A 23983-nucleotide genomic window follows, 5' to 3' on the forward strand; every position below is an offset into this window, starting at 1 on the left:
TCAACCTTGGAAATAATATGGCAATAKTTTGAAAGGCTTTCTCCAGTGATTATATTAATTTACATAGCACGTACCATTATAGCGCAGGGAGATGTGCCAACTCTCTCAAAGACCCATTTTACTTTAAAAATTCTGCTTCCAAAAAAAGTGAGAGAGAGCGAGAGGGAGAGAAGAGGGCGAGAGAGCGCGACTCTGTTTTTTCTTCGGTGTTACCGGAAGCAAAAACAAGTCCTTTAAACAAGTCGGCCTGTGGCCCAGAAAACGGTCTTTGAAAAAGTTAGTCTTCTCTTCTGCGAGAGAAAAGGAAAGGAAGGACAGCGTAGCAGCAGACTCCCTACTCTCCTCGTTATTCTGGATTCTTCTTTTCACTTGTTAGCACAAGTTGCATCCATCGTCAACGCTCGTCGACGGCCCAAGAAGTTCGGGAGACGTTCGAGTCCAAGTCCTGCTGCCTTCAACACCGAGTGGTGAAAGAAAGTTRTGCAACTAATCAGTGACGTGAGAGAGACGCCGAACCACCAACAAACGTCTCACAAATAGGTAAAATACTGTGTGGACGGAGATAAGATAGAAAGTAAGTTTTTGTTTATGTATTTTCTCCCCCTTGAAAATAACAGCTCTCTGCTCCCGTTTCCAAAATGTGTATCCAAACTAACACCAACACCCCAATCTCTTCCTCCACTGTCTGTCTTCTCGTTCTGCTTTCCCCTTGTCCCCCTCTCTCACTCTTGATCCACAATCGGAGAGTCCCCTGGTCCCACGCCTCCTCCTCCTCAAAGCGTACGAGATGAAAGAGACGTCTTCAAAATCGTTATTGCATTGCCGAGATACCAAAATGRCTACACCGCAGCAACAGCAGCAACAAAGACCTGTCGAAAAATCCTCGTGTAAAATGCTGACTGCTGATGCGATAGCCGTAGCCTACGTTCCAATATCAATACTGATAGCGGTTTATTCCCCAATATCAGCGACACAAAAGGAGGTTAATSTCCCTTTAAAATGGAATAAGAATGATGGCAGTTGTATAGCCTTATTAGCGTCGGGGCAGGTCAGAGCGATCAGCCGGTCGTGGTCTCGTGGAAGCGTCGAGTTGGTTGAATTATTAATAACGCGAACTGTTCGCAGTCTGTCGCGGGGAGCAAGTGGCCAGGGTAGCAGCTGGGGGTTTAGGAGCATTATGCGGGCTCGGGCTAAATCACGGGCAGCGGGGATTACGGGCTGCCTGTGCTGTCTTGCGCTACCGTTACCAGCCGCAGAGGAACGGAGAGAGAAAGAGGGAGATGAGTAAGGGATAGAGGTGTCAGGTGTAGGCTAGTGGAATAGTCCTGGTCGGGTCAGGTCAGGACAGGTAGTTAGTTCAACATGGAACTTTGCCCTGTGTTTCATAGTGACATTCATGAACTGCAGTCGATAGCAACCTAATAACTATACCAACATCAAAAATAATTTTGGGTCAGCGAAAGTTTCTAAAGTGACCAGAGTGCACGGCCTTGCGCGGCCTTTGGCAGTGCCACACATTTGGTGAGATGAGGCAGTGCGCGCTCTGAGGCCTCCCAGACATTCTCATAAAAACGCCTCAAAGTTCCYAGCCTATAGAAAATGTAATGTAATATGTATGGATCATGGATGCAATAGCATTTGAATTTGGAATATCCCACATTGGAATATAAAAAAAAGGTTATGGATAGAACCAAAAATAGTTCTATGCTTACTTCATATATGGCACCCCTTAAGGTTCTAAAACCGAAGTTGGTTCCACATAGAACCCCTAATGGAACCAATTTTGGTTCAGAGAAGAAGAACCCCTGGGGTTCTGATCAAAGAACCCTACAACATGGTTCTATATAGAACCTTTAGGGGTGCCATATGAAGCAAGCAATATAACCCTTTTTGGTTCTATCCAGAACCTTTTTTTCTAAGAGTGTATCAAAAAAAAGTTGACTATCAAGACACAAGCTGAGGAAAGTTTAGGCCATCCACCTCAGTTTATTTAGCTAACAGGTGCAGGACAATTGATGTGACATCACTGAATTCAGGAATGGAATTTAACCCATGCAGTTGGGTTCTAACCCATAAATGGTTTATTGTTCTGTGTCTGTCCTGCACGGCTATACTTTTCGGGAGTTCGTGCAGTTTTTCAAAATGTTATATAGGACTGATATGCCGCTCATTTACAGTCATAATCAAATTTGCAACGCAGGTTGAAGACACAAAACACACACACACACCACATATAGGTCTCCCCACATGCGTAAAAAAACACGCAACTTCTAAATAGGCTATTTATGTACTTTTGATAAATAACGATAATCCCTTTTAACGATAAATGTTCACTGATTTTGTTATTATTTTGGGGTTGATACTATCCGGACTACAATCTGGAGCTAGTCAACCAGACATGCCACATATAGCCTAGGCCTAAGAAATACAACCATCAACATGGGTGGGGGCCAATACATGTATTTGTTTTTGATAAACTAAATACATCTTTATACTTTGAGGTCTTATTTTTGGTTTGTTTGAGATGAAAGAATCTGGAGCTATTCAATCAGACACGCAAGGACATTCCTGCAGCACATCACATCAGGAGTAACATAACGGCGTGATGAATTATTGAATATTGACCTCCCAACGCATTTGGCCTCATCTATTATTCATTCATTGAATTATGATTTAAGTTATTATTTAAACCTAATTTAGAGTATTCCATTTAACACGAGAGGGTTAAAAGGTGTTGGGGGGAGGGTGGTGTGGGAGAAAGTCTGTCAAGAACGCGACAAAACATTTCGCTCAAAGTTTATGCTCTGCTTTTGAATATAAGAAATAGACTGCAGTGTGTTGAGGAGTGGAGCCTAGAAACGAAAGACTAACAGAGTTGAACTTAATCCTCACACAGTTAGGCTAGTTATTTATCCCAACTCATTTTAACAAACAAAACAAAAACATTGTGATAAATGTCTCAAATATGTCTATCTTTGGCAACATTATTTTACCATGGTAATATTGATTTTCACAGGCCTTAGACAAATATTGTCTCTGAAGGAATCAAAATAGAATAGAGATTCCAAATTCCAATCGTTTCTCTTTTGCCGTCTGTTCTAGGTCATTTCACCGATAGCTTACTACAATAACAAATATTAAACAATAAGTAGGCTAATAAATACAACTTCGATCACTAAATAGAATGCAGGGTAGGCTACTATGATGATATATTGACAATAGGATCTTAGTTATGAAGATGAGATGACCCACTGTTTATATATCAGACCTATGAAAATGTCACATAGTTTAACTGTTAATTGCACTAGTCTATCAGCTATAGCCTATATTTCAGCATTGTAAAATGTTTTTGGAATAACTATACACAATTTTCGTTTCAAAATATGTTGTCCATTTAATTATCTAGGGCAAGTCCTTATTAATTCATATTTCCCAAAGCCTACAATAAGGGCATTCGATTATTTTAGTAATTCATTTTCAATGCATTGGTTTTTCATCGTCAACTGGTACGTCAACTGGTTTTATAAGTTATATCAGTCTCTTTTAACATTCTTTACAGAATTTCTGGCATCATATTATATTTCACATGCAGGTGCTAATTGAGAAGCTGTCTCTTCGTTGACACAGTAAAGTATATCTACGAATGAATACTTTTATATACTCCATCGTTACAAATTATAATTCTTCATGGTCACAATATCAATTTAGCATAACCAGTTTCAATTTAACCCCCTATAAACCGGTTTCACATMAGTTTTCATATAGCAAACAAATTATTAATGTTACACATTTCAGAAGAACAATGACAAATCTAAAAACGAAAAATGACTTTTGTTCAACAAATATTTCAAGATTAAGAGTTGAGGAACCGAATTTACCTCCAAAGCAATTTGTCATGTGTGTTATCATGGTTAATTCTTATGGTCCTTTTTTTAAACACTTACCTATTCTTTTCAAAAATTGAAATAAATAAAAAAAGACTACAAATATGCACAATTATAGGTATAATAAAACTGTTCAGAAGAAAATCATTTTAAAGTAAAACATTTGGCAATCAATTCGTAAAATAWTCCATCTGAAAGATAAACACTTTGTTGAAAATAATATTGTCAAAAAATGTATATCACATTAAGCCTAAACGAACGAAGAAAAACGAATAATGATGGGCTATATCCCAAAATGTTCAGTATGACGATAAATGAATGCAAGAACTTGGACCAATAGGACCGGATATGCCTGCAGTATCGGGGCTATTGAAATGCATATAGAATAGGATCTTATTATGGTGGTAAATTCTGCAGTGCTTTGTGCACGAGGGCACTGCAATGAGTCAGACTCTTGTCGCATAGCATATCTTTTTMWAAATAAATACTAAACCTCTGTCACATATGGAAATAAACACACTAATTTCAATTATTTTCTCAAAAATATGACAACTGACAGATTAATAATTAATAGCCTATGCTGCAATATTTTTTTTAAGTGGCCAAGGCTTGTTGATGGCATGCATACACGCAAAGCTGGCTGTCCTATATTCACAACTCAGTGTGGCAGGGATGAAACTGCCCTCAAAATTGTATTTTCATGATTTGACAATAGAATTAATAATTATAATATAATCTATTCTAATCTAGGCATAATATAATCTATTCCTGGAATATGAAGTCTCCATGCCCCCTCCAGTTGTACCCTGTTCAGTGGCTATTGCTGTAGGTCCAAAACCTTTGTATTATAGTAATCATTCCCTATTTTTATGTATATGGGATTAATAGTATTTACTTGGTAGATGAAAACTATTTGTTTATAAAAACATTMAAATAATGTTTTTAAGATATTGGGATAAAGTCATAAATAAACGAATTGGGATTTGCTTGATTTGATTTATCAAACACTATAGGCCTAGGCTAGACCGCCTAGCCAAGAAGAGAAAATAAAACTGTAAGACTGTAAGCCTTCAATGCTGGTAAAAACGGCTTCAAATAGTTTGATTTCACTTGGACGGAGACAACATGGGGCCAAACCATTCTCTTAAAAAATATCGAAATAATACTATGTTCCAGGGAGTTAAAAAAACAAACAGTTGAACTTTTGTTGCCGTGCCGACGCAATACGGTCTAATTGTCTCCACACAGCAAGAGCAAAGGCAAGCTTTAACGCGAGCCCTCTACGCGTCAATTAGAGGAAGCTTTGGACTAATTKAAGGTAATTAAGGGTTAGCGGTGCACAGCGGTTACCGCAGCCCCCATAACGACCTCTCTCGCGACCGCATTGTTTTAAGACCAGCCATTATGTGGGCTATGAGTCTTAAAAACCTCACTGTCTGGAAACTCGAGTGACGGCGGTATATGGAACGATCAGAGCGGAACGTTCAGCAGGGACCCTCTTTCAACTTTTCTGTCTCTTTATCGATTTAAGCAAATTAGTTATGGAAGAAAAGGTTATGGGATAGGTGGCCTGTAGTTCTGAAAAAACAAGGCACAACATGTTAGGCGGGCCCAGTTATTGCAGCATAGAGGTGTCAATGTTGAGAAAGATGTATTTCTATCACCTTTCCTAAACCACGTGGATGTATTAATTAAGGAATGACATATTCCCTCACATCAGGAACTGGCTCACCACTTTGCTCATCATYTCATTTAGTATAGGTGAGCAGTTGAACAATATAGATCCACACTAATCTCATCCAGGTGTCCACGCTGAGACTCAGCCCTCYAACTGGGCCTTCGGTCAGGACATCTTCTATCTAGAGTTGAATTATTAGCATGAACTTCACATCGATGGAACTACTAAGAGCAAAAACGTAAAACACACAGGACACCAAACGGATATGAGGAGATATGATGACTGCCAATGTGGCCTTGACAAGAGGTCTCTCCGGCATACAGTATCCCCACCCTGGCATTACAGATCCATACAGACACAGTCATGTTAGCAGGCCCATCTCAAAATTCCCTCAAGCAATCAAATCAAGATAAAGACAAGAGTTCAGCCTTCAACATAAAAAKCCCAAACCGAATCTGATCTGCCRAGTAGGCCTATACTGCGTGTTCCTCCTCTGTTTGGGACTGGTCAACAGAGCTGTGAGAAGGGAGAAGTGCCATATCCCACACAAGGTCTTTCGTCCCAAATGGAACACTATCCCCCATAGGGCAGTGGTCAAAAGTAGTGCACTACACAGGGTTTGGGTGCCATTTGGGGCGTACACAAGGCCCTGGAACACACAAGGGCCTGTTTGTCTGCAGGCTGAGAGGGAGAGGGGTTTATTCTAGCATTGCATTGCGACTGACTGAGTGTTGTCTAGCATTACAAATCTCACTCTCTGGCTGGATGGAGTTTGGACMGCTTTTCTGGCCATTTCTCCTTTTCTCTGTCTGCATCCCCTTTACAATCTGACAGGGAGAGTAACAGAAACGAGAGGGAGGGAGGAAGGGGGAAGGAGAGAGAGAAAAACAACAAAGTGAAAAGAGGCACTACTGGCCAACCAAGGGTTACTAGCTGCCCCCTGGCTGGCTGACCAACAGGCTCTCAGTCTCTTTACAAGCTGTTCCAAACGTGTTTAAGGTTAAGTTTAGGCATTAACTCCAAATTCTTAAGGTTAGGCATTAAGTCTGAATGGTTAATGTAAGGGTTYAGGTTTGGGATAGGCTTAACACAAAAATCTACAACAACTTTCTATCGCTGGATTCGAACATACAACCTTTGTCACCAGAGGKAGATGCTTACGCCCATCCTCGTCCACAACGCCCWYGCAAAACCCAAACCTACTTGAAGGTAACAGTGCTCACTGTTACCCCTAGTGGTCTTTTTACACGTCATCTCCCGACATCCTCAGACATGGATGGACATCGAATACTGATTTSTATCACAGGTGACCTGGCTGGGCTTGATYCGTTTAGGTTTAGAGCGTATAAAGTATGTCCACATCGCTGTGAGACTCAATACCATGTGGCTGTGAAACTCCACTAAACCCAATACACAACTAATACTCAAAGGCAAAAAGTGAGTTGAGTTCCTGGTTACTAGATTTCTGGTTACAGGACCAGGAGTTGAAAACGGAACACTACCCTGGTAATGACAGGCCTGTCCAGGCTAGTACAGTCTGGTTGGACCGGTGCTTATCACCTACTGCCATGGGCAGCTCTGTAAACCTGAATAGATACTAGGAGACGCAGGCTGGCGCTCGCACACACACACACACACACACACACACACACACACACACACACACACACACACACACACACACACAGACACACAAACAAACAAACAAACGATAGCCATGCACACACACCAGTACATCACTGGGGCCAAGCTTCCTGACATCCAGGATCTATATACTAGGCAGTGTCAGAGGAAGGCCCAACAAATTGTCAAAGACTCCAGTCACCCAAGTCATAGACTGTTTTCTCTGCTACCGCACGGCAAGCGGTACCGGAGCGCCAAGTCTAGGACCAAAAGGCTCCTTAGCTTCTACCCCCAAGCCATAAGACTGCTGAACAATTAATCCACCGGACTATTCACATTAACCCCCCCCTCGCCTTTGTTTTTACACTGCTGCTACTCGCTCTTTATTATCTATGCATAGTCACTTTACAAATTACCTCGACTAACCTTTACCCCCGCACATTGACTCGTTATTGTTATGTACATTTATTGTGTTACTTTTTGATTGATTAGCTTTTTAAAACTTTTGTTTATTTAGTAAATATTTTATTAACTATTTCTTGAACTGCATTGTTGGCAGTAAGCATTTCACTGCAAGGTCTACACCTGTTGTATTCGGCACATGTGACAAATACAATTTTATTTGATTTAAAAACATTCATACACTGAAATACAACCACAAGATGCACTCATGCAGACAAATGCCCATGAAATGGAGCAACCGAGCCATCGACAGCGGCAGTGTGTACCTCAGTAGGCTTTCTAAGTAAATACTCCCTCCCATTAAACAGCCATAAACTGTTTGCAAARGTGACACAGGGCAGAGAAACCAGTAATTACACCTCTTAAGTCCACATGTTGGTCAAAGGAGGAGATGGAACACACAAACCGTCTTAGGTTCAGCCGTGAGAAAACAAGCTAATTAACTAAGCAGTGGGCCGGGTCAGTTAGAGTTAGCTTCAGCTACTATTAGCCAACACAGTTGTTGTTTGTAAAGAGGACTGGTGCAGTGGAGGGTCTACAGTGTGTGTGTGTGTATTAAAGAGTGTGTGTGTGTGTGTGTGTGTGTGTGTGTGTGTGTGTGTGTGTGTGTGTGTGTGTGTGTGTGTGTGTGTGTGTGTTTGTGTGTGTGTGTGTGTGTGTGTGTGTTCGGGGGGGTGCTCTGCTCCCCCAGGAGAAAAAGAGTGGACTCCTAATCTGTTTTCCTGGCTCTTCTTTAAAGGGAGAGCAAGACACTAGAGACACTCTCTGATCTGCTGCCCCATCCCTCGCTTTCTCTCTCTTTCTCTCCTCCATCTCTCCATCCTTCTCGCGGTCCCTTTAGCTTTTACCCCTGCTGTGTTGGCCAGTGTGTGTGTGTGTTCTTTTCATTCTGACAGCCCCTCTCCTCTCCTGATGCCGTAGCTATAGCTATAGAACTGTGACGCCATCATCACATCACTCACTTTTGATTAGTTTTCCTTCCAATCTGTTTTCTATTATAACAGAATGCATGTATGTACTGTGTAAAGCCATAGGCTGTCACAGTGCTTAGTCTTGTGTAACCAGACAAGTGTGTCTCTGAATATTGCATATACTCAGCTGTGACCAAGATTATAATGCTTTACATTGTGTGGTGGTAGCTAACTCACCCCATCCACTATCAATGTGTAGCTAGAATTAGCSACCACCTGGTAGATTTAGTKATGTTAAAAAATAATAATAATTTATGATGCCACTTATTTAGCTGTTTGGATGACTCACTTACATTTGAGTCATTCAGCAGACGCTGTTATCCAGAGTGACACTCAGTTGGTGCGTTCATCTTATGATAGCTAGGTGGGACAACCACATATCACAGTCGTAGTGAGTACGTTTTTCCTCAATAAAGAAGTTATCAGCAAAATCAGAGATGGGTGGGGGAGTCAAGTGTATTTTGAATATAATTTTTATTTGAGGTGAGGAGGAGGATTATTTAAGATACTGTGTCTGGAAGCTGAAATGATCTCTCCCCAAAATGGACGCCGCCCGTCACTTGATGGCCACCATTTTGTTGCCGCTAGTCTGTTTTCGGCACTTCTCGTGTATAGCTTTTTGGATGAAAATATTTTGGATGAAACTACTCTGTCTCTGTGTCCCACTCCTTAGATGACTGCTTGTCTTCTTATTGGTTACGGTTTGTGTATTTTGAACTCTTCGACCAATGAGAACCAGGCGTTTGACATTTCCCTCCCTCTCTCTGTTTCCAGGGGCTTCCTGTCTGTGACCGGGGGAGACATGGGCGCTGGCCATCACCTTTACTGACTCTACTGGGAGAGAGTGAGAGRGAAAGGGGGGYAGYGGGGTAGATAGGGAGAGCGAAGGAAGGAGAGAAGGAGAGGGGGAGAGAGAAAGAGAGAAGGGAGAGAGAAMAAGAGTGCAAAAGAGCTAGAAAGACAGAGAACATTAGAAAAATGAAGAAAGATAAAGAAAGATGGAGGGAGAAAAAGACAGAGACAGGCAGGAATCTGCCTGGATTTTTGATCCTGCCTGAGCAGAACTCGGCTGTGATCACAACATTAATATTCATGAACTCGGCCCCTCACATCGCAACTCAGACCCCCTCCCCACACCCTCTCCCCCCACCACCCTTTCTCTCCCTCACCCCACTCCCCCTCCATTGGGTGGCAACACTTGGTAGTGCCACATGGTGAGACAGCTGTTGCAGGCCAACATGGGCATCTGTGCCCACTACAGAGAGAGAGAGTTCAGGCGAGGAAGGAGGCAGGCGTGGGGTGGCATCAGTTGGGGCAGGGCAGGGCAGGGAGAGATAGGACATCAGTGGGCCAGGACACTGAGGGCAGGGCAGGGAGAGATAGGCCATCAGTGGGCCAGCACACTGAGGGCAGGGCAGGGCAGGGAGAGATAGGACATCAGTGGGCCAGGACACTGAGGGCAGGGCAGGGAGAGAGGGAGACGACCCTGATGCAACCCGAGGCCTGGACTGAAGGAGAGATAAGGGAGAGAGAGGGGTATAATCACCCAATTCCAGCCTGTATGGTGAAAAGCAGAGAGATGGAAAGAGAGAGGGGTAGTTGTGCCATAAGCATCCGATGCCAGCTGTGGGTAAAAGGTAGAGTGACAGAGACATTGAAAAAGAGAGAGCGAGAAAGAGAGACAGGGAGAAAGAGACAGGGAGAAAGAGAGAGAGAGAGACAGGGAGAAAGAGAGAGAGAGACACAGGGAGAAAGAGAGAGAGAGAGAGAGAGAGAGAGGGAGAAAGAGAGAGAGAGAGATAGGGAGAAAGAGAGAGAGAGACAGGAAAAAGAGAGAACGAGAGAGACTGGGAGAAAGAAAAGAAAGAGGGAGAGAGAGGGCATCACAAGCATCCCATGCCAGCTTGTTATGGGTGAAAAGTAGCACCTGTCCTTTAAGAGCAGAGCAGAGCATTAGCATGATAAAACCATCCATACTCCCAGTCCCATGTGAAGTGTTGAGTTCTCTCAATACATACACTAACAACCCATCCATTCTCTCTCATCTCCCCACACCCCCRCGCTCTATCTCTATATCTCCCCCCTCTCTCTTCATCCCTCTTTCGCTAACACCCCAACACCCCCCCATCCCTCCCTCCCTGATATCTACAGAGGGCATGGGACCATTCCCAGGGTGATTATCCCATGCCAGGTGCCCCCTCCTCCCCCTCTCCTTTCCTCACTCCCTCAGCCCCACCACACACACACACACCCTTGCCATTTCCCTCTCTCCCCCGAGCGCCAGCAGTGCCCCCCCCCCCCAGTGGCGGTGCCAACGTGGGCAGCCTCTGCCTTGGCGGTTCCCGGGCCTTCTGGTGCCCCAGATAGGCCGTGTGTGAGTGTGTGCGCAATGGGCCAGCCCTATGTGGGCATCGCCAGGCCTTTAAACTGTGTCAATGCTCCAGATGCTGAGAGAGACTGGGATTAGAACAGGCGGACGGGCATCCGTGTGGATACACACACACACCGACATTAATATTGTATTAGGATCCCCATTAGCTGTTGCGAAAGCAGCAGCTACTCTTCCTGGGGTCCACACAGAACATGAAACATTACATAATACAGAACATTAATAGACAAGAACAGCTCAAGGACAGAACTAKATACATTTAAAATTAAAATATACATSCTTTCATACATTACTGCCTTCATAATCATGTGATTCATAATGCTACTGAATGCCAGTGTAACACACTAAAATGCAATAACAAGGAGGTGCGTTGCAAATAGGCTGACACTTTTCCTCTGATGTGAATAAAGCTACCTTGTTTCTATAGTTACCGTCCGTAATGGGTATCCTGGGGTAAAGTATAGACTTTTTACAGTTACCACCCGCAATGGGTTTCCTGGGGTAACATGTCATCTCTTAAATTTGTAGGAATTTTGTTAGATACCACCCGCTATGGAATTCTTTAGGTCCAATGCAACATTCATGAAATAACCAGGCCTTGGATCTTGAGCCTTGTTATAGTCTATCACCCTTAACGGGTTAGCTGAGATAGTGTAATGTGTTACAGTCTACCGCCTATAAAGGGTTAGCTTAGGTATAGTGTAATGGGTTGCAGTCGTTCTACCACCCCATAAAGGGTTATTGAGGTATTTTGTCTAGGCTTTGGACTGCTCATAAAATGTTGTAACGCTCCTGCTAATATAAACTGAACCAGAATCAGATGTTGTTACACTCCTGCTAATATAAACTGAACCAGAATCAGATGTTGTTACGCTCCTGCATTAAAACTGAACCAGAATCAGATGGAGTGTTACACTCCTGCTAAATAAAACTGAACCAGAATCAGATGTTGTTATGCTCCTGCTAATATAAACTGAACCAGAATCAGATGTTGTTATAGCTCCTGCTAATATAACTGAACCAGAATCAGATGTTGTTATGCTCCTGCTAATATAAACTGAACCAGAATCAGATGTTGTTATCCCTGCTAATATAACTGAACCAGAACAGATGGAGTTGTTACGCTCCTGCTAATATAAACTGAACCAGAATCAGATGTTGTTATGCTCCTGCTAATATAAACTGAACCAGAATCAGATGTTGTTATGCTCCTGCTAATATAAACTGAACCAGAATCAGATGTTGTTATGCTCCTGCTAATATAAACTGAACCAGAATCAGATGGAGTTGTTACGCTCCTGCTAAATATAACTGAACCAGAATCAGATGTTGTTACACTCCTGCTAATATAAACTGAACCAGAATCAGATGTTGTATGATCCTGCTAATATAAACTGAACCAGAATCAGATGGAGTTGTTACACTCCTGCTAATAAAACTGAACCAGAATCAGATGTTGTTATGCTCCTGCTAATATAAACTGAACCAGAATCAGATGTTGTTATGCTCCTGCTAATATAAACTGAACCAGAATCAGATGTTGTTATGTCCTGCTAATAAAACTGAACCAGAATCAGATGGAGTTGTTACATCCTGCTAATATAAACTGAACCAGAATCAGATGTTGTTATGCTCCTGCTAATATAAACTGAACCAGAATCAGATGTTGTTATGCTCCTGCTAATATAAACTGAACCAGAATCAGATGTTGTTACACTCCTGCTAATATAAACTGAATCAGAATCAGATGGAGTTGTTACGCTCCTGCTATATAAACTGACCAGAATCAGATGTTGTTATGCTCCTGCTAATATAAACTGAACCAGAATCAGATGTTGTTATGCTCCTGCTAATAAAACTGAACCAGAATCAGATGTTGTTATGCTCCTGCTAATATAAACTGAACCAGAATCAGATGTTGTTATGCTCCTGCTAATATAAACTGAACCAGAATCAGATGTTGTTACGCTCCTGTAATATAAACTGAACCAGAATCAGATGGAGTTGTTACGCTCCTGCTAATATAAACTGAACCAGAATCAGATGTTGTTACGCTCCTGCTAATATAAACTGAACCAGAATCAGATGTTGTTACGCTCCTGCTAATATAAACTGAACCAGATCAGATGATTGTTCACTCCTGCTAATATAAACTGAACCAGAATCAGATGGAGTTGTTACGCTCCTGCTAATATAAACTGAACCAGAATCAGATGTTGTATGCTCGCTGTAATATAACTGAACCAGAATCAGATGTTGTTACACTCCTGCTAATATAAACTGAACCAGAATCAGATGTTGTTACACTCCTGCTAATATAAACTGAACCAGAATCAGATGGAGTTGTTACGCTCCTGCTAATATAAACTGAACCAGAATCAGATGTTGTTACGCTCCTGTAATATAAACTGAACCAGAATCAGATGGAGTTTGTACGCTCCTGCTAATATAAACTGAACCAGAATCAGATGTTGTTACGCTCCTGCTAATATAAACTGAACCAGAATCAGATGTTGTTACGCTCCTGCTAATATAAACTGAACCAGAATCAGATGGGTTGTTACACTCCTGCTAATATAAACTGAACCAAATCAGATGGAGTTGTTACGCTCCTGCTAATATAAACTGAACCAGAATCAGATGGAGTTGTACGCTCCTGCTAATATAAACTGAACCAGAATCAGATTTTGTTACGCTCCTGCTAATATAAACTGAACCAGAATCAGATGGAGTTGTTACACTCCTGCTATATAATAAACTGAACCAGAATCAGATGGAGTTGTTACGCTCCTGCTATATTAAACTGACCAGAATCAGATGTTGTTACACCCTTGCTAATATAAACTGAACCAGAATCAGATGTTGTTATGCTCCTGCATAATATAACTGAACCAGAATCAGATGTTGTTATGCTCCTGCTAATATAAACTGAACCAGAATCGAGATGTTGTTACACTCCTGCTAATATAAACTGAACCAGAATCAGATGTTGTTATGCTCCTGCTAATATAAACTGAACCAGAATCAGATGAGTTGTTACGCTCCTGCTAATATAAACTGAACCAGAATCAGATGTTGTACACTCCTGCTAATATAAACTGAACCAGAATCAGATGTTGTTACGCTCCTGCTAATATAAACTGAACCAGAATCAGATGTTGTTACACTCCTGCTAATATAAACTGAACCAGAATCAGATGTGTTATGCTCCTGCTAATATAAACTGAACCAGAATCAGATGGAGTTGTTACACTCCTGCTAATATAAACTGAACCAGAATCAGATGTTGTTACACTCCTGCTAATATAAACTGAACCAGAATCAGATGTTGTTATGCTCCTGCTAATATAAACTGAACCAGAATCAGATGTTGTTATGCTCCTGCTAATATAAACTGAACCAGAATCAGATGGAGTTGTTACACTCCTGCTAATATAAACGAACCAGAATCAGATTTTTTTACACTCCTGCTAATATAAACTGAACCAGAATCAGATGTTGTTATGCTCCTGCTAATATAAACTGAACCAGAATCAGATGTTGTTATGCTCCTGCTAATATAAACTGAACCAGAATCAGATGTTGTTACACTCCTGCAATATAAACTGAACCAGAATCAGATGTTGTTAGCTCCTGCTAATATAAACTGAACCAGAATCAGATGTTGTTATGCTCCTGCTAATATAAACTGAACCAGAATCAGATGTTTTAGCTCCTGCTAACATAAACTGAACCAGAATCAGATGGGGGTTTCACTTAAGGTCCTTGGCTCCCACTGAGGCTTTCACCTCAGCCACCGTGATCAGAGTTAACAGACGTGAACACAGCAATCTTGAATCGGTTGGAGTTTCCTCCCTTTAAAACTTTCTATTTTATGGTTTCCACCTCAACAGCTTGTCTTACATTTCCACCTTAATTTCGCTACACCATATTCACACCCAGCAGTGTCCACCAGTCACTAGTGATCGGGGGAGAAAATCGATACAGTTACATATCGGGACATCATTTTTTGACGATAAATCGWATCATTTCGACAATATCACAATATTATTTTTGTGCTCGTTGGCTGTACCTGCACCAAAACACCAGTATTTTTCATTAATAGCTTGGAGTATCTTCTTTTTAAATAGGGACACAAATGTTTTCAGCCCTTTTGTTTCCATGACTGATCAAAACTCCTTTTTTAATGTCTCCCTCTTGTCCCTCTGCAGCAGACATACAATGAGCAATATGTTTGGAACATCGAATCACAATAAAAATCACAATATCGAATCGCAATACATATAGAATTGTGACAATCRTATCGGCACCAAAGTCTGATGATAATATGGTGCCGTGAGGTCCCTGGTAATTCCCAGCCCTACYATTCACACACATACCAGTACATAAAGGTATCAACTCAAGGACAGAACTACATACATTTCAAATACGAATACACAATTTATACACTTAAGCGTAACRTTCCATACATCAATAATACTTCGCTGTACTGAGGAAGGCCCTGATATCCTAATGTCACTGCACCAATGTTYGTCACATCACACAMGTGCTAAACACGTAACACACACACAATCATCCATGAAAGTAAGTTATTGCTACCATTTATGTTRGTATTACAACTGCGGTGCAGTATCACTGCAGCTTGCTAAAGCATTTGTAATGTACTTTGCACAAATAAGTTAGTTACTTATCAATATAGAGAACATGAATCATTTGAATATAGTGGTTTAAATATATTGCAAGTCAAATGGCTTTGGCAATGGCGTCACATGGTGTATTAATGCCAGAGCAGCACCTTTGAAAGTGGATTTGGATTACACAGAGAGAGAGGGAGGGGCCTTGGAGACCTGACATACACACACCCCTGTGTCCACACACTGGCCCTTTAGCTGGGTGCCAATACCCCGCGGGCATGGAGAGATGGGAGACAAACACGCTTATACATTCAGGCACATACAGTGCCTTCAGAAAGTATTCACACTTTTCCCACATTTTGTTGTGTTACAGCCTGAATTTAAAATGGATTCAATTGAGATTTTGTGTCACTGGCCTACACACAATACACCATAATGCCAAAGTGGAATTATGTTTTAAAAAATTGTAACAAACAAATTAATTGAAAATGAAAAGCTGAAAGGTCTTGAGTCAACTATTCAACCCTTCACATAATAAGCTGCATGGACTCAATAATAGTGTTGAATGTGATTTTTGTATGACAACCTCATCTCTGTACCTCACACATACAATTATCTGTAAGGTCCCTCAGTCGAGCAGTGAATTTCAAACAAAGATTCAACCACAATGAACAGGGAGGGTTTTTCAATGCCACGCAAAGATGGGCACCTATTGGTAGATTTAAAAAAAAGCAGACATTTAATATCTCTTTGAGCGTGGTAAAGTTATAATTACACTTTGGATGGTGTATCAATACACCCAGTCACTACAAAGATACAGGCGTCCTTCCTAACTCAGTTGCCGGAGAAGAAGGAAACCGCTCAGAGATTTTACCATGAGGCCAATGGTGATTTTAAAACAGTTACAGAGTTTAATGGCTGTGATAGGAGAAAACTGAGGATGGATCAACAACATTGTAGTTACTCCACAATACTAACCTAAATGCAGAGTGAAAAGAGAAAACCTATACAGAATAAATATATTCCAAAACATGCATCCTGTTTGCAAAATTGCACTAAAGTAAAACTGCAAAAGCTTTATGTCCTGGATACAAAGCATTATGTTTGAGGAAAATCCAACACAACACATCACTGAGTACCACTCTTCATATTTTCAAGCATGGTGGTGGCTGATCATGTTATGAGTATGCTTGTCATCGGCAAGGACTAAGGAGTTTTTTTGGGATAAAATAAACGAAATAGAGCAAAACCCAGGCAAAATCCTAGAGAGAAAACCTGGCTCAGTCTGCTTTCCAACAGACACTGGGAGACAAATTCACCTTTCAGCAGGATAATAATCACATTTCTAAAAACTGTTTTCAATTGTGTGTGTAGATGGGTGAGAGAAATATACATTGAATCCATTTTGAATTCAGGCTGTAACAACAAAATGTGGAATAAGTCAAGGGGTACAAATACTTTCTGAAGGCACTGCATGTATATACAGTGACAAGCAGTCAGTGTCCACACACCCTCGGGGTATACGTATGCAGATACAGTTGACACTCATTCCACTGGGCATTCTTTGTGACATCATTCTGCCAGGACACAGAGGATGGTGCTGAACTGTTCTGAAACAGTTGAAGAGCCACATTAGTATTAGGGGGGAAGATGGTGATGACACCAATATTGTAAATAAGGGTGGCACGTGCGCTTTGCTGAAATTAGCTAAGGCTGTATACTATATACAACATCTCACAGTCAAATTAATTCAAGTGAGTGAGTGGAAATGTTAACAAGGGCCCTCTCTCTCTCTCTCTCTGTATGTATGTCCTCCTGTCTGTCAGTGAGCAGTAGTTAGTTCTAGTAGTACCAGTCAGTTCTGGAGTGTTAGCCCTCCTATCTAGTTAGTAGTTAGTTCTAGTAGTACCAGTCAGTTCTGGAGTGTTAGCCCTCCTATCTAGTTAGTAGTTAGTTCTAGTAGTACCAGTCAGTTCTGGAGTGTTAGCCCTCCTATCTAGTTAGTAGTTAGTTCTAGTAGTACCAGTCAGTTCTGGAGTGTTAGCCTCCTATCTAGTTAGTAGTTAGTAGTACTAGTACCAGTCAGTTCTGACGTGTTGCCCTCCTATCTAGTTAGTAGTTAGTTTCTAGTAGTACCAGTCAGTTCTGGAGTGTTAGCCCTCCTATCTAGTTAGTAGTTAGTTCTAGTAGTACCAGTCAGTTCTGGAGTGTTAGCCCTCCTATCTAGTTAGTAGTTAGTAGTACTAGTACCAGTCAGTTCTGGAGTGTTAGCCCTCCTATCTAGTTAGTAGTTAGTTCTAGTAGTACCAGTCAGTTCTGGAGTGTTAGCCTCCTATCAGTTAGTTAGTTGTAGTACTAGTACCAGTCAGTTCTGACGTGTTAGCCCTCCTATCTAGTTAGTAGTTAGTTCTAGTAGTACCAGTCAGTTCTGGAGTGTTAGCCCTCCTATCTAGTTAGTAGTTAGTTCTAGTAGTACCAGTCAGTTCTGGAGTGTTAGCCCTCCTATCTAGTTAGTAGTTAGTAGTACTAGTACCAGTCAGTTCTGGAGTGTTAGCCCTCCTATCTAGTTAGTAGTTAGTTCTAGTAGTACCAGTCAATTCTGGAGTGTTAGCCCTCCTATCTAGTTAGTAGTTAGTTCTAGTGTACCAGTCAGTTCTGGAGTGTTAGCTCTACCAGGAGCCCTCCTATCAGCCTCGGTTGGCACTGCGTTGGCAACAAGCCCTAATTTAGGGAATTAAAAAGCACTAGACAGGCCCTTTGTGCCACTGCGCGCCGCTTTAATCTCCCCACGCCCTCAGCGGGCACCCACAGCACGCGCACACACACACACACAACACATGCACACACACAGCGTCAGAAGTGGGCACGGTGCCCATATGACCCTGGGCAATATGGAAATGTCCACCAAAACCACTAACTAAGCGCCCAGGCTGCCTTTGGTAGAGTCAGTACACAGTGGGAACACACTCTAATACATCCCCCACTGCACTGAAGCACGAGATACACACACCACACCAACACACACACGCACAGATGCTTGCACATGCAATTAAATGTATGCATAGTTGTATTCATAGACAGAGCGAGACACACACACACACACACACACACACACACACACACACACACACACACCACATTATTTCACTGTCTTTTTCTATCAAACACACACACACTTGTTTGTGTTTCTCTTTGAAGTGTGGGTAAGTGTAACTGCAGTGTCGACGACAAGGCCAATTTCTCATGAGGTCATCCATCACCTCTAATGAAACTGGCAGAGCCTGACTGTCTCGCTGTGTGTGTGTGTGTGTTATGTGTGTGTGTGTGTCTCTCTCCCTGGGCAGATCCACTGGCGCCTCGCTAACCCAGGGAGGAGAAATGGACTGATTTAATTACAGATGAAACACACACACACACACAGGCTGGCTATCACACAGACAGACAGATTTTTTTCACACAGACTCACACTCAAAGAGCACAGATTTTAAACAAAGTTCATAAACACACACCTTTTTTCAAGCCAGTCTGTTCATGTTAGCATGTTAGGAGGCTACAATGGGGAGCTGAGTGGGTGCTGACTGGTGTGATGTTGACATGTGTTAAAGCTAAGCTACAAAGCCAAAGCTAACTTAAGAGGCAATCAGCAGTTGCTACATCCATTTTTGGACTTAATTATACGAACCGATAGATTTTTGAAGAACATAACGTATAAATGCCTCATGAGCTTAGTTCAACTGTCGTACCACATCAGAACCAAAAATATAAGCGTGTTTTACTTCAATGTTTGCAAACAATGTAAATTGTAAACAAACACTATATAGCCTCAAAACATGGTTAAAACTATAATGTTGATATCATGGAGGGTCAGTCCTTGCATCCATAGCTTTATCTGTTCATTTGAGAGTGGTTACATTTCTCCAGTACCATCCCTCAGCTTTTTACAGAAACAGGAGCATGCTTTGTTATTGTTTCTACTGCTGATTGCTGCTTTAAGTAGCTTCATAACACTACAGCATGAGAGTTACAGGTGAGGATAAATTGATCAGCATTTGTTAAATCTGTAGTTAACAGTCCTCTTGGATGGTGATGGAGGTGAATATCTCTTTCATTCTTGTTACCAAACCAATAACTGGCCTGCTAATATTGTTGCACTCACTAAGTCTAGGGGTCTCAGGCCTAGTTAACTGGTCTGCAACCGCATTTAAGCTTGTGCATCTATGTGAGGAATCAGCGTATGCGCCTAGGTGTTGAAGGTTCTATATGGATGGAGTGTGTCCTGGACAGTGTGTTTGTCTATGTCCTAGCACTAACCTTCCCCCCCATATCATAACATTCTAAAGAAGGGCAAACCAGCTGATGATTGGCTCTTTCATTCAGGCCAATTCTTATCCAGAATTTAGATGTACGGCTGTTGGCCAAAACCTTGGCCACTAGGCTAGTAGCGTTGTTCCCTTCACTCATCAATATCGACCAGACGGAGCTTGTCAAGGGCAGATACTCGTAGCATAATATAAGGAAACTTCTAAACATTATTCAACATGCAAATCTATATAGCCCGGAGGCCTTAGTGATCTCACTTGATGCAGAGAAGGCCTTTAACAGGGTCGAGTGGACCTATCTGATTATGACACTAGGAGATGAGTTCATCAAATGGATAGGGGTATTTGACACCTGTCCTACTGCTGCTGTTCTCACCAAAGGGATCAGATGTCACACTAGGACGTGGAACCAGGTAGCGTTGTCCAATGACTGTTCTGTTATTAGCTGTGGCAATAAGGCTGGAGGATGCTATAGGTGGGATCCAATTGGGGACCAAAGGCATTAACATTTCTCCACATGTGGATGATGTTTCGCTGTATTTGGGCTCGTGTAGAAATTCTATTCCAAAACTTGTAGACCTTATTACCTCTTTAGGAGCTTCCTCTAGGTATAAAGTGAATTTCTCCAAGTCTGAGGCTATGGCACGTGGTGACTCCCAGGCTGTTAATTCAACAATCTCCCAGCCTTTCCAATGGTCTCCCTCTGCTTTTACTTACTTGACTATTAAAATCTCTCCTGTGCTAAAATACATATATAGATGACCCCAGTCCTTCTCTCTATTCAAAATGATCTTGATAGGTGGTGTTGCCTGCCTCTGTCGTGGTTAGGCCTTATTCACCTTATCAAAATGATCTTGATAGGTGGTGTTGCCTGCCTCTCTGTCGTGGTTAGGCCTTATTCACCTCATCAAAATGATCTTGATAGGTGGTGTTGCCTGCCTCTCTGTCGTGGTTAGGCCGTAACACCTTGGCTGAGGTACAGCTATCCCACTCTACCTACCAGGTTAGCTGGTCTAGCAGCCCCTTCTCTTAAATGTTATCAACTGGCATCTCAACTGAGATTTATTGAAAGTATTGAAAACCCAATCTTGGCTTAATGGTGAATCAGCTACTATTGGGACAATGCCACTCCGTAAACTTTTATACATATCCCAGACAAAGATAGGCAAATAGACTAAAGACAATTCATTATTTGCTGAAGAACATCTCTCTARCTGGGGACAGGTCCGGAAGTTAGAAGGGCACAATGATTGTTTCTCATTACTGACCCCTTTGAATGAAACCTAATGTGTCTCGTCTTTACAGTAAGTCTCAGGGTGCAGGAGGTTCTCGTATTTATTGTTTCTGGGATTGTTGTTACATAAAAACATTCTGGTCGGAGGTTCTACAGGAGATACATAACGTTTTTGAATGCTCTCTCCAGCTGGGTACAATTTTGTAGACTGGAAACTAGAGAGAAGCTGCCTCTTAGATTTCCCGTATTTCCTTACGCACATTTTACACATTTTATTACATTGTGCACAAAAATGTACTTCTGCTGTGGATATCTGATAAGGCTTCCTCAAGAAGTCAATGGGAACAAAGGGTCATTGATTTAATTCTCAATGAGGCTTTCTCTACTCTAAATAACCTCATCAATTTCTTAAGATGTGGGACACCTTCTTGAACCAACTCCGCCAAAACAAAGCCCAAGTGATAATTTCAGGACTGTCAGGCCTGGCCGGCGCGATTCATGATATATTTAGTTAATACAAATTATATATTTTTTTAAATCTGCAGTTAAGTGCTAACAAATACAAACAAAGTTAATACAAATTATATTTAAAAAAAAATATATATATATATTTTATTAAATCTGCAGTTAAGTGCTAACAAATACTGGCATAATCAGTGAAAAGCTGATTGGCATTAGCGTTAGTACACTAACTAGCCTAGCTGCCCTTCTCTGCTGCTCAAGCAGGTTCACAGTGTTAGCACACTAACTAGCCTAGCTGCCCTTCTCTGCTGCTCTAAGCAGGTTCACAGTGTTAGCACGCCTACTAGCCTAGCTGCCCTTCTCTGCTTCTCTAAGCAGGTTCACAGTGTTAGCACACCTACTAGCCTAGCTGCCCTTCTCTGCTGCTCTAAGCAGGTTCACAGGTTAGCACACCAACTAGCCTAGCTGCCCCTCCCTGCTGCTCTAAGCAGGTTCACAGTGTTAGCACACCTACTAGCCTAGCTGCCCTTCTCTGCTGCTCTAAGCAGGTTCACAGTGTTAGCACACCAACTAGCCTAGCTGCCCCTCCCTGCTGCTCTAAGCATGTTCACAGTGTTAGCACACTAACTAGCCTAGCTGCCCTCCCTGCTGCTCTAAGCAGGTTCACAGTGTTAGCACACTAACTAGCCTAGCTGCCCTCCCTGCTGCTTTAAGCAGGATCACAGTGTTAGCACACCTACTAGCCTAGCTGCCCTCCCTGCTGCCTACCGGTTCACGTGTTAGCACACTAACTAGCCTAGCTGCCCCTCCCTGCTTCTCTAAGCAGGTTCACAGTGTTAGCACGCCTACTAGCCTAGCTGCCCCTCCCTGCTTCTCTAAGCAGGTTCACAGTGTTAGCACACTAACTAGCCTAGCTGCCCCTCCCTGCTTCTCTAAGCAGGTTCACAGTGTTAGCACACCTACTAGCCTAGCTGCCCTCCCTGCTTCTCTAGCAGGTTCACAGTGTTAGCACACCTACTAGCCTAGCTGCCCCTCGCTGCTTCTCTAAGCAGGTTCACAGTGTTAGCACACCTACTAGCCTAGCTGCCCTTCCCTGCTTCTCTAAGCAGGTTCACAGTGTTAGCACACTAACTAGCCTAGCTGCCCCTCCCTGCTGCTCTAGGCAGGTTCACAGTGTTAGCACACTAACTAGCCACTGCCCCTCCCTGCTGCTCTAAGTAGGTTCAGTGTTATCACCTAACTAGCCTAGCTGCCCCTCCCTGCTGCTCTAGGCAGGTTCACAGTGTTAGCACACTAACTAGCCTAGCTGCCCCTCCCTGCTGCTCTAGGCAGGTTCACAGTGTTAGCACACCTACTAGCCTAGCTGCCCCTCCCTGCTGCTCTAGGCAGGTTCACAGTGTTAGCACACCTACTAGCCTAGCTGCCCCTCCCTGCTTCTCTAGGCAGGTTCACAGTGCCTTTCCTTAAAACAAAGACAGACTTTGGCCCAGAAACCGGATACACTCCCACTTCTCCTCCTTCTCTCTCTGCCTTTCTCCTTCTCTCAATCTCCACCTCATACTTTCTTTCTCCCCTTCTCCCTCCTCACCCCGTCACTCTTTCCCTATTTCTTTCTCTGCTTCTCTTTCTCCCTTCTCCTTATCTCAACCCTCTCTTTCCTTCCCCCCTCTCCTTTTCCTTCTCTTTCTCATTCTCTCCATTTCTCTCTCCCCACTGGTTTCACTTAATAAGCTTCAAAGGGTTTCTGGGCAACGTGGTTTCTTAAAAAAAGTAACCATGGCATTTATTTGGCACACAACATCTTCCCTCTTTCTGAGGATATGGGGGTTGCCATGACATCGGTGGGCACCTTATAAAGCACACCATTGTTGCTGTTTGTGTGTATATGTGTTTGTGTGTGTGTGTGTGTGTGTCAGGCGTCTTGTGCCAGCTTGGTCTAAACGCTCAGGCTCCTCATATGAAACGCAGAACGTTGCCTATGCCAGGGAGGAGAGAATACAATTATACCGGCCAACTCATGCTTACCAGACTAGTCACACACATTCTCTCTCCTTTACTCTCCCTCCCTCTGACACACACAACTGAAAGGTTACACATACAGCGTTCACACTAAACTACGATAATTCTATAAGATAAAATGTCGTGGTTAGGGGCGATATAGGCCTATGTGTTAACAAGTAGTGTCTAAAATTGTTTTTTCTCTCTCAGTGCCAACTCCTCCTTCTCTAACAATGATCTCCTGTAGCTCCCCCTTCCCCACACTACCCACTCCTTAGGCTCTCTTCATCTATGCCCAGAATGCTTTACTCAGACACCACTGAACACAC

At 42.5% G+C, this 23983-nt stretch overlaps 1 long non-coding RNA gene across 1 annotated transcript; it reads left to right on the plus strand.

Annotated features, from left to right (window-relative positions):
- The first annotated feature begins 484 nt into the window (after positions 1-484).
- On the plus strand, positions 485-11433 carry LOC139026255 (uncharacterized). The gene is made up of 2 exons (XR_011478004.1): positions 485-574; positions 9393-11433. It is a non-coding gene; the product is annotated as an uncharacterized lncRNA (long non-coding RNA).
- Positions 11434-23983: the final 12550 nt, after the last annotated feature.

Source organism: Salvelinus sp. IW2-2015, unplaced genomic scaffold, assembly GCF_002910315.2.
Source record: "Salvelinus sp. IW2-2015 unplaced genomic scaffold, ASM291031v2 Un_scaffold4223, whole genome shotgun sequence".
NCBI lineage: Eukaryota > Metazoa > Chordata > Actinopteri > Salmoniformes > Salmonidae > Salvelinus > Salvelinus sp. IW2-2015.